Source organism: Ovis aries, chromosome Y (genome assembly GCF_016772045.2).
Source record: "Ovis aries strain OAR_USU_Benz2616 breed Rambouillet chromosome Y, ARS-UI_Ramb_v3.0, whole genome shotgun sequence".
Lineage (NCBI taxonomy): Eukaryota > Metazoa > Chordata > Mammalia > Artiodactyla > Bovidae > Ovis > Ovis aries.
Genome location: NC_082741.1, coordinates 22,410,891 through 22,424,357, shown reverse-complemented (window position 1 = coordinate 22,424,357; position 13,467 = coordinate 22,410,891). Strand labels below are relative to the sequence as shown.

The following is a 13,467-nucleotide window of genomic DNA, read 5'->3' as shown; positions in this document are numbered from 1 at the left end:
GGACCAGGTAGGGCCTGGGGGATAGAATGTTCCCAGAACAGGGGCCTCACCCAGGCCGTTTCCTCTGCTTGTCCCCAGGATGTGACCGTGTGCTGCCTGGGAGGTCTCAAGCGCTCAGGAGTTCAGTGGGCCCCTGAGGTAAGGTGACAGACATCTTTACAACAGGGACAAAGGTGTGGCTTTCTTACTTTGCGTTTTTCTCCTTTCATTCGTCGGCTGACACGTTGCTGTTGAGAGAGAGTATTCCTGATTGGGGATTACGTGACCCTGATTGCGGGTGCTGACTTCAGGGCCATCATGGTTTCAGGTTTGCAGCTTTCTGAGTGGCAAGCTTAGAAACAGGCAGGGTGACTTGCTTTCGCCTGCCTTCTTGAAAGAAAAAAAGTAAGAGCACCATGGGTCTTAAGCTGTGTAGAGCTGACTCCTACCACTTGGTGAGGCTAAAATGGGGCAATGCACATATCCTAAGGTTTTAGCTGGCAAAGCAAAGCAATGCAGGTGTGGGGGTTCCCTGGTGGCCTGGTGATTAGGATTCTGGGCTTTCACTACAGTGGTCTGGATTCAATCTCTGGTCAGGGAACTGGGGCCCCACAAGCCAAACAGCATGGCCAAATGAATGAATGAATCCAGTGGTACATTCAGAGAAAATATCCTGTGATTTAACATGTTCACGTGAGATTGCTTGCTCATTTCTGTACCCTTAAGGGCTTTTCTTCATTAAGTAAGTCAGCTCCACTGGATGGGGGTGAGGCACCATCTGAGTTCATTTCATGCGAGTAAACAAGATCATAGGAAGCTCTATGCCCAGCCACTTGTGCCTACAGCTGTGTTGTATACTTATCTTGCTGGTACAGCTTTGACTTCACAGCATGTTTTGTTTTGGTCACAATATGTGGCTTCATAGGACATTAGTTCCCCAGCCAGGCATCGAATACAGGATCCTGGCAGTGAGAGGGCTGAGTCCTAAACAAACCACTGGGCTGCTAGGCAACTCCTGTGTTTCGGTGCTTTGGATTGGGTGAGTGTGTGTGTGTGTGTGTGTGTGTGTGTTGATTTTTGCTATATTTATAGGAGAACTGTTCGGTGTGTAAGTATGATGTGAATGGTATTAGAACTTGAAATGTTTGTGTTGTACATATGATCTCAAAATGGAATAGTTTGAAAGAACTTACCACTTGGTATTTCTTGGCCTAGGATCTCTCCTGAGGTAGTAGTCAAGCTTTGTCTGGCTTGGCAACCTCTGAAGACTTAGCTTGTTGAATCTAAGCTCTCTCACTTGTCTGTACTCTTGAAGCCTCAGTTCCTCCTTCTGTGGGCCTCTCCTAGGGGCTTCTCTTGTGGAGGCTGCTGTCTTTTCTCAGAATGAGTGATTCAGGAAAGCGCTTGCACCCATGATAAAGTGCAGAGTCTTTTTTGAGATATTACACATCTTCACTTGTGTATTTGCTTAGTCTCACAGGTCTACCCTGTGATAGATTGAGAGAGAACTACACAGGGGTGGGAATATTAGGAGATTGAATTCACTTGAAGGCTGGTTACCATACCCATTAATCCACTATGCCAGCCTTTTTTTTTATATGATCTCAGCTCTGTCAATGTGAGCAAATTATTTGGCTTGTGTACCCTTCTTGTGTGCTGCTCCAGCTGCTAAGCCACTTCAGTCGTGTCCGACTCTGCAGTCTCATGGACAGCCACACACAAGGCTCTCCCTTATCTGGGATTCTCCAGGCAAGAACGCTGGAGTGGGTTGCCATTTCCTTCTCCAGTGCATGAGAGTGAAGTCGCTTAGTCAAGTCCGAACCTTCGAAACCCCATGGACTGCTGCCTACCAGGCTCCTCCGTCTGTGGGATATTCCAGGCAAGAGTACTGGTTTGGGTTTCCATTGCCTTCTCCAGCTTGTGTGCTCTCTGGCCTGATGTACTCAATTTTGATCTACTCAGTTCTAGACCTACTCATTTCTTGATGTTCTAGCAAGTCTCCTCTTTGCCCTGGATTAAGGTTTCTGTTTCTCTGGATGGTTCCCATCAGCAAACTGACTGACTATAATGTGACCTGTCGTTAAAACTCCATCTTTTGGTAACACATCCTGCTTCTGCTGCTGTTATTTCATATTTGCTTGTTACAGACCTCTGCAGAGTTGTCCCTAGACTTTGTTATCTCGAGTTCTCTCATTTTCCTATAAAGCCACTCTTGTCAAGGCCACAGGTGAATTTCAAATATTCAAATGTCTGTCTGCAAGGTAGGAGACCTGGCATCAATTCCTGGGTGGGGAAGATCGCCTTGAGAAGGAAATGGTAATCCACTCCAGCACTCTTGCCTGGAAAATCCCATGAATGGAGGAGCCTGGTAGACTACAGTCCATGGGGTTGCAAAGAGTCGGAAATGTCTATTCAAATTCTTTTCCTGGTTATTAAATGCTTTTCTGTTTTTAATTGTTGTAGAAAACATCTAACTTAAATTTTTACCATTTTAACCATTTTTGCATGCTAAGTATTTTGCACACTTTCATCAGTCTTTTGGAGAAAGAAATGGCAACCCACTGCAAATCTGATGGAGAAGGGAACGTGGTGAACTTTAGTCCCGGGGGATGCAAAGTTGGGCACAACTGAGTGACTAAGACATATACACACACATAGTCACAGTGTTGATTTGTTGTTGTTGTCATTGTTTTAGCTGTGTTGTGCAGCTTGAATGACAGTTCCCTGGTTGAGGATCATACCCAGGCGCCTGATAGGACACTGTGGAGTCCTAACCTCTGAACTACGAGGGAATTCCCTATCACATTGTTATGAAGCAGATCTCTACACCTTTACAGCTTGCAAAATCGAACCTCTCAACCCATCACTTGTCCCATTAAACGGCAAGTCTTCTTTTCTTGCCCGTTGACCTAGACCATGGACTCCATCATTCTTTTTTGTTTCCTTTCTATTGCTTGACTGTGTTAGCTATTTCATACAAGTAGAAACTTACAGTATTTGTCTTTTTGTACGACTGGCTTATTGCATTTGGCTTGATGTCTGAAATGATCATGCATGTTGTAGCATGTGACAGAATTTTCTCTATATGGCTAAATAATATTTCATTGTGTGTATATATCACATTTGATGGACATTTCGATGCTTCCACCTCTTAGTTGTTGTGCTTCGTGCTGCTGTGAGCACGGCTCTGCAGATATCCCAAGACCCCATGTTAAATTCTTTTGATTTTATATCCTGAGGTGGAATTGCTGAATCATGTGTCAGCCCTAGTTCTTTAATTTTTCGAGGAGCCTTTAAACTGTTTTCTGTAGCAGTTGCACCATTTTAAAATCTATCCGTAACACACAAGGATCCAGTTTCTGTACGTGCTTGCCAACAGTTGCCCTTTCCTTTCCTTCATATGTAAACACACACATATGCACACACAATTTCTTTCATACCCTTTTCCATGATTGTTTATCTCAAATTATGAATATAGTTCCTTGTGCTATACAGTACGCTCTTGTTTGTCTATTGTATGTATTATGCTTTGCATCTGCTAATCACCAGCTCCCAATCTGTGCCTGCCGTACCTTTCCCTCTTGGGAATCACATAGTCTGCTCTCTATGTCTGTGAGTCTGTTTCTCTTTCATAGATCAGTTTATTTGTGGCATATTTTAGAGTCCATATAAGTGATACCATACGATATTTGTCTTTCTCTCTCTTTTTTTTAATTTTTATTTTTACTATGTTTTATTTTACAACACTGTGTTGGTTTTGCCATACATTGACATGAATCCGCCACAGGTGTACATGAGTTCCCAATCCTCACCCCCCTCCCACCGCCCACCCCATATCATCTCTCTGGATCATCCCTGTGCACCAGCGCCAAGCATCCTGTATCCTGCATCGAACATAGACTGGCGACTATCTTACATGATAGTGTACATATTTCAGTGCCATTCTCCCGTATTATCCCACCCTCTCCCGCTCCCTCAGAGTCCAAAAATCTGTTCTATACATCTGTGTCTCTTCTGCTGTCTCTCATACAGGGTTATCATTACCATCGTTCTAAATTCCATATATATGTGTTAGTATACTGTGTTGGTGTTTTTTTTCTGGCTCACTTCACTGTGTATAATCGGCTCCAGTTTCATCCATCTCATTAGAATTGATTCCTATAAAGTCTGCAAGCAATAATGCTGGAGAGGGTGTGGAGAAAAGGGAACCCTCTTACACTGTTGGTGGGAATGCAGTCTAGTACAGCCACTATGGAGAACACTGTTTATAATAGCCAGGACATGGAACAACCTAGATGTCCATCAACAGATAAATGGATCAGAAAGCTGTGGTACATATACACAGTGGAGTATTACTCAGCCATTCAAAAGAATATATTGTCTTTCTCTTTCTGACTTCCTAAGTATTCTTTTGAATGCTAGTGTAGATTCAAGTATTTACTTAATAACATTTGTTGCTACTGTATAAAATGTGGTTGACTTTTAAAATATTTGTCTTCTATTCTGCAAGCTTTATATTAATTCTAATACTTGTGTTTCTTCAACATTTTCTATACTAAATTATCTTATCTCTAATATACTTTGACTTCTTCCTTTCCATTCTGAAGGCTGTTTTTTGTTTTTTATTTTTTTGTGTTTTTTCGTTTTTTTTTTTTTTTTTTTAAACTACAGCAACAATTCTCTTTTGTTACCTGATTGCTCTGGTTATAGAACTGCCAGTATAATGTTGAGCCAAAGTGTGTAATAGACTTCCTTGTGTTGTTCCCAGTCTTAGAGGGAAAGCTTTCAGTTTTTCATTCTTAAGTATGATGTTAGCTGTGGGTCATTTTACAGGTGCCCTTTGATTGAGAAAATTCTCTTCTGTTCTTAATTATTAAGTGTTCTTTTAACCCCGGTTATGAAAAGGTGCTAGATTCAGGGAAATGCCTTTTCTTCAGGCAGATGTGTTATTTGTTTTATTGTTTTAAAATGGCATAATGTTGATTGACTTTCCTATAATGAACCAACTTTGCATACCTCCCTAAATCGCATGTGATCATAGTGTACAGTCTTTTTTATATGCTGTTGGATTTTGTTTGCCAGTATTTTGTTGAGGACTCTTTCACCTGTATCCATAAGGGATATCAGGTGTGTGTGTGTTTGTGTGTGTGTGTGTGTGTGTGTGTGTGTGTGTGATGTCTCTGTCTGATATTGGTATGAGAGAAAGACTGGCATCATTTTGCCTGCTATGTGGGGAAGAGACGTGTGGCATAAACATGAAGCATTGTTGGATTGAAGTTTAGCCAGGATTAGAGGGAGAAATTTAGGATATATCTGTGTGGAATTGGGGTGAGATTATCAGAGAGCTCATTCTCAGTTTCCTAGGCCTGAATTAAGTGCTTGACATTGAATTATGCTGTTTGTTAACTAGGTATAGATAGATTATACTTTGAATTTGCTACCTATTTTGTTTGTTAACATTTATGAAATTAGAATTTATGGATCAGTTGTAATGTGCATTTAAGATCCATTTTCTTCCATTTTTACTACAAAACAAGATGCCATTGAATAGCTGATGCCTTTTAAAAAAGCTGTTAACCTTAAGTCTAAGAAATAAGCATGTTTGTCTTTAAGATACAAAAACACATTTAAAAGTTACAAATTTGCCCAAGAAGAGGCAACTGGTGTGTGGTTAAGTTAGAATTCCAACTTAATCTCCTATGACTCCAAAGTCCATGCTTCGAAATGCTGTAGAACAATGCTTTTGTAAAAATACTCTCCTTTACATGTGATTTCACGTAATGATCAGTGTGGCGTTTTGTTTTTTTTCCCCCTCTTTATTTTTTTAAGTAGAAGAGGTTAAAGTGAACATGCGACAAAGCTATGATTCTAGAGCCATGTAGACTTGTAGTCGTAGGTTTTTTAGCTGTCATTGAGTCTGGTTGACACTCAGTGTCTTTGTAAGATAAGGGTGTGTATAAGTACTCTAGAGTTTTGGAGATAATCAAATAGCCCATTTTTCTGTACTTAGCTAATCTGTAGTATGTTTACACTTAGGTGGCAGTTTGTATAAAGGAAGCACTGGGACTTGAGGCCGCACCCTCTAAGAATAAAAAAGTATTAAAAATATGGAACTCCCACGTATGTTATGTGAAGAAGAACAAGAGCCAGAAGTACAGAAAAGGGAGGGAGAGACCAAACAAGTAGATGATGATGATGATGATGAAGTGATCTTGGTTGGAGTGGAACATGGAAATGAAGATGCTGACGTGATCTTTGTTGGGATGAGCTCAGCTTCAAAACCAGTCGTTTCAAACATACTGAACAGAGATACCCCAGGTTCTTATTCAAGGAGAAAAAGGTGTGGTCACTTCAGGAGAGGTAACACTCACAGATTACAGCCTGTTAGTCATGTGACTCCTACATCAGAAGCAAAGACTGTCTTGCCAGTGTCTGACTCTGACTCAAGATCAACAGGTAGTCCTATTATTATTGAACCTCTGTCTCAAGCTGATTATAAAAATCTTTCACCACAAATAGTGCCTGATGGCTTTTCGAAGGAGTTATGTTCTTCTTTGATTACCTTCACAAGTTCATTGCAGCATCCAGTAGAAACAGCAGTTTCTGCAGGAGATATGAATAAAAGTCCTCATGTAACAAAGCGAGTTTCCCCTTGTGAAACAAATCGCAGAAATCCCAGAAGGCCTAAATTCAGTGATGGCATTGTAGGGGAACATTCTTTAGGTTTCTCCCCGTCAGGTTTTTTTCATATAGAGACCACTCAGCAAAGCACACCAGACCGTGTCCATACCTCACTAAGCCATGTTCAGAATGGAGAACCTTGTCCAACACCTTTTCCAAAGGACAGTGTTCATTGCAGGCCTGTAAGACCTTTAGGGGAAAATGGACGGACAAAAACTGATTTTCCAAGTTTGGTAAGTCCAAACAAAATTGGTGATCCCACAGAAGGAAATCTGATTGTGTTACTTCGTGACTTCTACTATGGCGAGAATGGAGGAGTTGGGCAGCCAGAACCGAAGACCCACACGGCATTTAAATGCCTCAGCTGCTTGAAAGTTCTAAAAAATGTCAAGTTTATGAATCACGTGAAGCACCATTTGGAACTTGAGAGGCAGAGAGGTGACAGCTGGAAAACCCACACCACCTGCCAGCACTGCCTCCGCCAGTTTCCTACTCCCTTCCAGCTGCAGTGTCACATTGAAAGTGTCCACACGGCCCAGGAGCCCTCCGCAGTCTGTCACATCTGTGAGATGTCCTTTGAGACAGATCAGGTTCTCTTAGAGCACATGAAAGACAATCATAAGCCTGGTGAAATGCCCTATGTATGCCAGGTTTGCAGTTACAGATCATCATTTTTTGCAGATGTGGATGCACATTTCAGAGCATACCATGGTAACACCAAGAATTTACTTTGCCCGTTTTGTCTCAAAATTTTTCAAACTGCAACAGCATACAGACGTCATCATCGAGGGCACTGGGAAAAGAGTTTTCACCAGTGTTCCAAATGTCGGCTACAGTTTTTAACTTCCAAAGAGGAGAGGGAGCGTAAGACCCAGTGTCATCAAATGTTTAAGAAGCCTAAGCAGCTAGAAGGATTGTCTCCTGAAACAAAAATTGTTATTCAGGTATCACTGGGACCCCTTCAGCCAGGATTGATGGAAGTTGCATCCATTACTGTGAACACATCTGATTTTGAATCATCACCCCCCAAATCTAAAAGGAGGAGGTCAAAAAAAGAAAAATAATAGTTAATTCTGCCTTCAGTAAGTCTGAAGCAAGTATTTCAGTCAAAGTTAAAAATCCCATTAAAAACAAAAAGATCAACTTATAGCATTATTCAATAATATCAAATATAGGGAAACTGATGGGTAATTTATGTGATTTTGTTTTAAATAGAGGAAGTACAGTTTTGTTTGATCTGCATATTGAGATGCTATTTAAAAATCTATGATCTGTTTTTCGTGTAATTGTCTTAACATGTAAAAAGGATGTGTGCATGTGTGTGTGAGAGAGAGAGAATGAGAGAAGTGGAGAAAGGAAAAGTAAGAACCTATTTTGGTATTTGATGTTACTTGTAAGTTCGAAAGCTCTCCTATACATATAATCTGTAGAGTGTTTTAGCAACGTAATTTTGAAGTGTTTTCATGCCTTGCAGATCTCAGTATCAGCTATATAGCCAGATTTGAATGTCACTTTCTGAAGTGCCTCTTGGGCTGATCTAAGATAACCTGGCTCTGAAAGCGTGCAGTGGAGGTTGATGGAGAAGCTACGATGTGAATTTGGACCAGACACGGGATTTAATCAGTGAAGAGCTGTGGCTTCCTGTCCCAGCTGAGGAAGAGGCATACATTCACTGCAGGCACAGAGCCAAGGGAGAAGGAACACTGTCTCACAGTGCTTTCACCTAGCCCAGGGACATCTCAAGGAAGCCAGCCGTTAAAATGCCTGTGTTTGGTGAGAGACCCTGGCAAGCATGAAGCAGGCCCTGTGTAGCACTGACTGCAGTTGGAGAAGCAGAGATAGTTAATGAGACCTGGTGCCTGTGGACCTCCTGTTGAGTGATCAAAAGGGGAATTTGATTCATTCTGTCCCCTTTCCCATTTGGCTGGCCTGTAGTCACAGTGAGGTCGGCATATCTGTGTCAGACACAGTAGCAAAGCAAGTTAAAATTCCCAAAGGAAAAAGAGCCTTGACGTCCACTTTGATTTGCGCTGGACCCATAGTTGTAGCTGAAAAGGATCAAACAGAGGAAATCTGTTCAGCTTTTGAATTGGGCTAAATTGAGTTCTCTTACCCTTAAGCTACAGTGGAGTTGTCCAAGAATCGTAAATATAGTGGATAAAAATAGTCCAGGGTGATTAAAGCCTTTTTGGAACTCTTGCTTCCTTTTTCCAGTTACATGTGTCTTACCCGAGTTGACCATGTGAAGATTTCGGTTCTGTATCTTATCTTGCCTTGCACACAAATGTAGTACAGTTAACAGCTAATTCTTTGCGTGTGTAATTTCCCATTGTATCAAACTAATTGAGTTTCCCTCTTTCTTGACACAGTCTGATGTGCAAGAATTGTCTCATGTATTTCAGTAATTATCAGGTCATAGAGTTATCCTTCCTCTAATCTATCCAACCATCTAATCTGTGATTATACTTGTGGAAACCTTCTTTCTTGCGGTCTCCAAGGGCTCTTTCACAGACCTGTGGGGTACCCTCTAAGTATCGGTTCCTGAACATCAGCACACTTGGCTGCCTCTGTAGGTTCTTGGAGTTGAGTCTCCTCCTGGAGGTGAATGTCACCCCTTCTCCACTTCTGGCACGGATACCTAGCAATCTCTGTGCACCATTCCAGGAAGCTGGGATCCTGTCTGTAGACCTATGCCAGGAGCAACTCTCCGTTTCCTCTTCCTTTCTCCTCCTCTTTGTCTCTCGCCACTCTCCCCAGGCCTCAGTTTCTTTAAGTCCTCTAAGCTTTCACAAAATTCTGGAAAGAGATCATCACCAAGCGGTTAGCATCCTTCTCAGAACTGAAGAGGAAGGACTACAGATGATGAAGCTGTAGTGAATCTGTTGTCTCCATTTTAGGTAATTTCGTGAGTGTAAATTCAAATTCAAATAAATTGTGTTTATTTACTCAGAGCCTGATTGATTTATTTGCACTTTGAATTCTTTACTAGGCCTTTCTGGTTAGTTTATTTGGGCCAAAGCACTTTGCTAAGTGTCAGCTGAAACCACTTTTAGTTGTGTAAAGAGTGTGTGTGTGTTCTGGTCTCAGGTGAAAACTCTCTGTATAAATAAATATGCAGACTATTGCATTTGTATCTCCTTTCCTCGATTTCTATAGTAAAAAATATGACATGTTTTAGTTACGTGCTTTTATTGTTGCTTAGTATTATCAACACTGTTGCTGTTAGTTGCTGTGAAGTATGCTCCTAAGGACTACAAGTTGTATTTATTGCCAAATTAAAAGGTTCCCGCAATATGGTCCCTGACTGCTTCCTCTCTTCCATTCTCTGTCTTCTACTCTACTTTTTTCCCCACTAATGTACTCTTTTTGACAACACTGGCCTTGGTTTTCCCCCATCAAATTCCATTTCTTCCCGATCCCAAGACTGCAAGTGCTGTTCTTCTGGAAATGCTCTTCCCGCAGGCCTGCATGGCTTGCTACCTCCCTTGTTTGAGCTTCACCAATGCTGTTCAAATAACACAATCAAATCTCCAACCCCCTCCCTTTCCTCCTCCTCCTTAAAGGCACTTGAAGTCTCTATCCTCTTCTTCCCTCTCCAGCCTAAATTTCCTAACTTTTCACAAAAAAAGAAAAAGAAGGAAAAAAGAAGAGATAATAACATCAGGGCTTTGCTTCTTAGAATTAACATGCGTCAGTTTCTGTGCCTGCAAATCAAAGATAGTTAATAGTGAGTTGAGTTCTTTCAGGAGCTTCCTCTGTTTTTCTTTTGATACCTCTATATTTTGTTCACACAATGACACTTTGTTTTCTTTACAAATATATTGAAGATGTGTCAAGATTACTATTTTGTTACTGCCCTTTGTGAATTCCCTTGTCTGCCTTGCTTGTTCTTTCAGGGAAAATTTATTATTTTATTAATGTCATCTTAAAAGACTGGAAACTTCCCAAATCAGCAAGTTTTGTCCCCTGTTTTAATAATCTTTATCTTAAACATTAAAAAAAAAAAAATTCCCTTCATGTTTTACTACAGGCAGCAAGAAAAAACCAGGAGGCACTTTTGGCTGTTTGGATGGAAATCCTCTTAGATAACTCAATTAAGTACAGTTTGTTCTCCCAGCTCATTAGGTGCATTTTCTACTTTTCATAATACTGCAGATGTAGTCGACTTTCGTCTTCACAATCCCCAGACTCTTTCCTCCTGCCTCTCCTTTCTGCCAAGCATCCTAGGTGCACGACTGTGATTCTACTTAGAACGTGTTTTCTTAGTGAGCAAATGGGGAGCGATTCCCTGGCTTCAGTGCTTCTGCTGGCCAGAGACTCTGTACCGTTCCCTAAGAACTTCATGGTTTCACTATCCAACTTCTATCACCTGGCTAGGTCAGTTGCAGTAGTTCATACTCACAAGTGAACTAGCAGGGATTACTACACGCACATGTGCAGAAACATACATGTGTACACAGTAACATCTCTGAGGGGAAACCTGTCCATATGCAGAAGTAAAGCTTTCTTTTCCAGGAACTTGAATTTTGGTAGACACTCAAATTTCTGCACGCACATGTGCACAAACATGCACGTGTACTCAGTAACATCCCTGGGAGGAAACTTGTCCATATGCAGAAGTACAAGCTTTCTTTTCCAGGGACATTAGTTGTGGTAAGCACTCAAATTTCTATGTGCACTGTGCACAAATATATGCATGCACACAGTAAGATCGCTGAGAGGAAACTTGTCCATATTCCGAAGTACAAGTTTTCTTTTCCAGGAACATGAATGTTGGTAAGCATCCACATTTCTGTCCTTGTTTTTTCACTTGCTCATCGATTATGTCATGTTACACTTCTAACTCTGTGCCTTATCCTCAAAGGTTCCAAAACCTTGGCATTTGCTATTGATAGGGACTGGCCTGCAGAGCAGCAGGCAGCATTGGAAGTTCTTGCCATGAACAGCTGTATAACATGTGCCTGCCTTCTGCATTCTCCCATCGCCTTGGACAGCTTCACAGTACCAGTCACGTTGGCCTGATCCATTGACTGTGCATTCCTTCAGGGGACCCGAAAACAAGGACCTCTGAGCTCAGCTGACTTGAAGAACTGCTTTCTCGGTGTGCACCTGTCTAGGTCATTCCGTGTCAATGTTGTGCCCCTCTTGGTAGCCTACCACCCGTTACAGCCCCCAGCATTCTGAATGAGGCCCCCTGTTCTTCCTATCTGTGGAGCGTTCTGTGTGCACCATCTACCTGTGCCCCGATGTGCTCTCTCCATGTGGCAGGAAAAGGCCAGAAACGCCTGAGCCTCCAAAAGCCCCCGGAGACTGTGACAGGCCTGGTTCTGATCCAAGGTTGTGAAGAAGGTACACATGGATGCAGGGTCTCTTCCGATACCAAGAATGGAACCGGAGGCCATCAAAGTAAGGTGGCATCCCTACACGTCTTCCTTTCTGTTTAACACTACCCATGCACATGGGAGTCCCCCAACAGATGATGCCCTGGGGAACCTGCAGGTTCTGGGCCCAGAGCTAATGCCTCCGTTGGACAGAAAGCAGCGTTACTATCTCAAATGGACCAAGAGGGCTTGAACCACCCATGCCTCAGTGATTTGCTAAATGCCAAGGCTCTCTTTCAGTTGCTCTCATTAGGCCCAGGTAGGACTCCCTACAGTCACGCATCCCTGCTTCCCTACACAGCACCCGTGCCAAGGAAGCCAGTGCGCGGTTGGGCCCAGGGATATCCAAGACGGTCACCTGGAAGGCAGCATCCCTGTGTCACCTGGGTGCAGATCCCCTACAACGCAATCAGAGATTCTGCTCCAGCAAGACTACCAGAATCCTCCTTCAGGTACAGACGTGCACCTTTGACACTCAGGCCCCCAAGCCAGGGGCAAGACCCCAAAGAAAAGGAGGAATTCATATCAGAACTTTCAGCACAGACCATGGGGTATCTTTGGCAGGACCGCTACTGCCTAGAGTCTGGACCCTGAAGACCAGCAGGCCCTGAACTGCCCCAGGGGCTTCTCTGTCTGCACTCCCCTGAGGTCCCTTAGGACATGCAGTTTACCCACCGCCCTTGTCTTTTCTCTGTTCCCTCCCTCACAGGCATATCCCGGATAGGGTCACACAGGGAAACCCACTTGCACATTTCTCGGCTTTGGGCACTGCCAGCGAGGCAGGCTGGAAGTGCCTGGAGGCATGCCTTGCTTACAGACCATGTCTCTCCTAGGATGCCTGTGGTTGGCAGATACAGCATACTTTAGTGCATCTCATGTTTTGTGTCATATCGTGCCAGTGTGTGCCACACTCAGGGAGGGCGTGTGCTGGCTGCTGGGCTGATCTGGGCAGCACTGGCCCAGGACCTTCCCAGTTCTCCTTTTCACATGTGTGTGGAACAATCTCCAGTGCAGCAGGCAATCTATGACTCTTTCTCCTTCAGCTCTCTGCCCATCTCGGCAGGACCTTAGCCTCACCACCCCAGATCTTGCCATAGCCACGTCCCTCATTTCCAGAGGCCAGCCCATGGCCCCACACACGGAGGGCTCCACAGGCAGTGGTTTCAAAGCCCCACCCCACGTGATTTGCTCTGTGTGAATCCTTAGACCATGAAACCCTCTTCCTGATCCAAGCACACACAACAACACGGTAGAACTGATGAGCGTGTTTTGTATCTGGTCTAATTGCAGATATCTGGAGCCACAGTCTGGAGTTATCACTCGCCATCCTTTCCTTGTTCCCATCCTGGGCAGGGTCAATGCAGAGATGAGGCGACAGACCACCTTCAGCCTGGTCGCCTCATGACTCCTCTTCTGGTTGCTCAGC

General features: G+C 43.1%; 1 pseudogene; it reads right to left on the bottom strand.

Annotated features, from left to right (window-relative positions):
• Positions 1 to 13,467, bottom strand: part of LOC132658954 (testis-specific Y-encoded protein 1-like) — a 56,924-nt pseudogene that overhangs the window by 40,749 nt on the left and 2,708 nt on the right.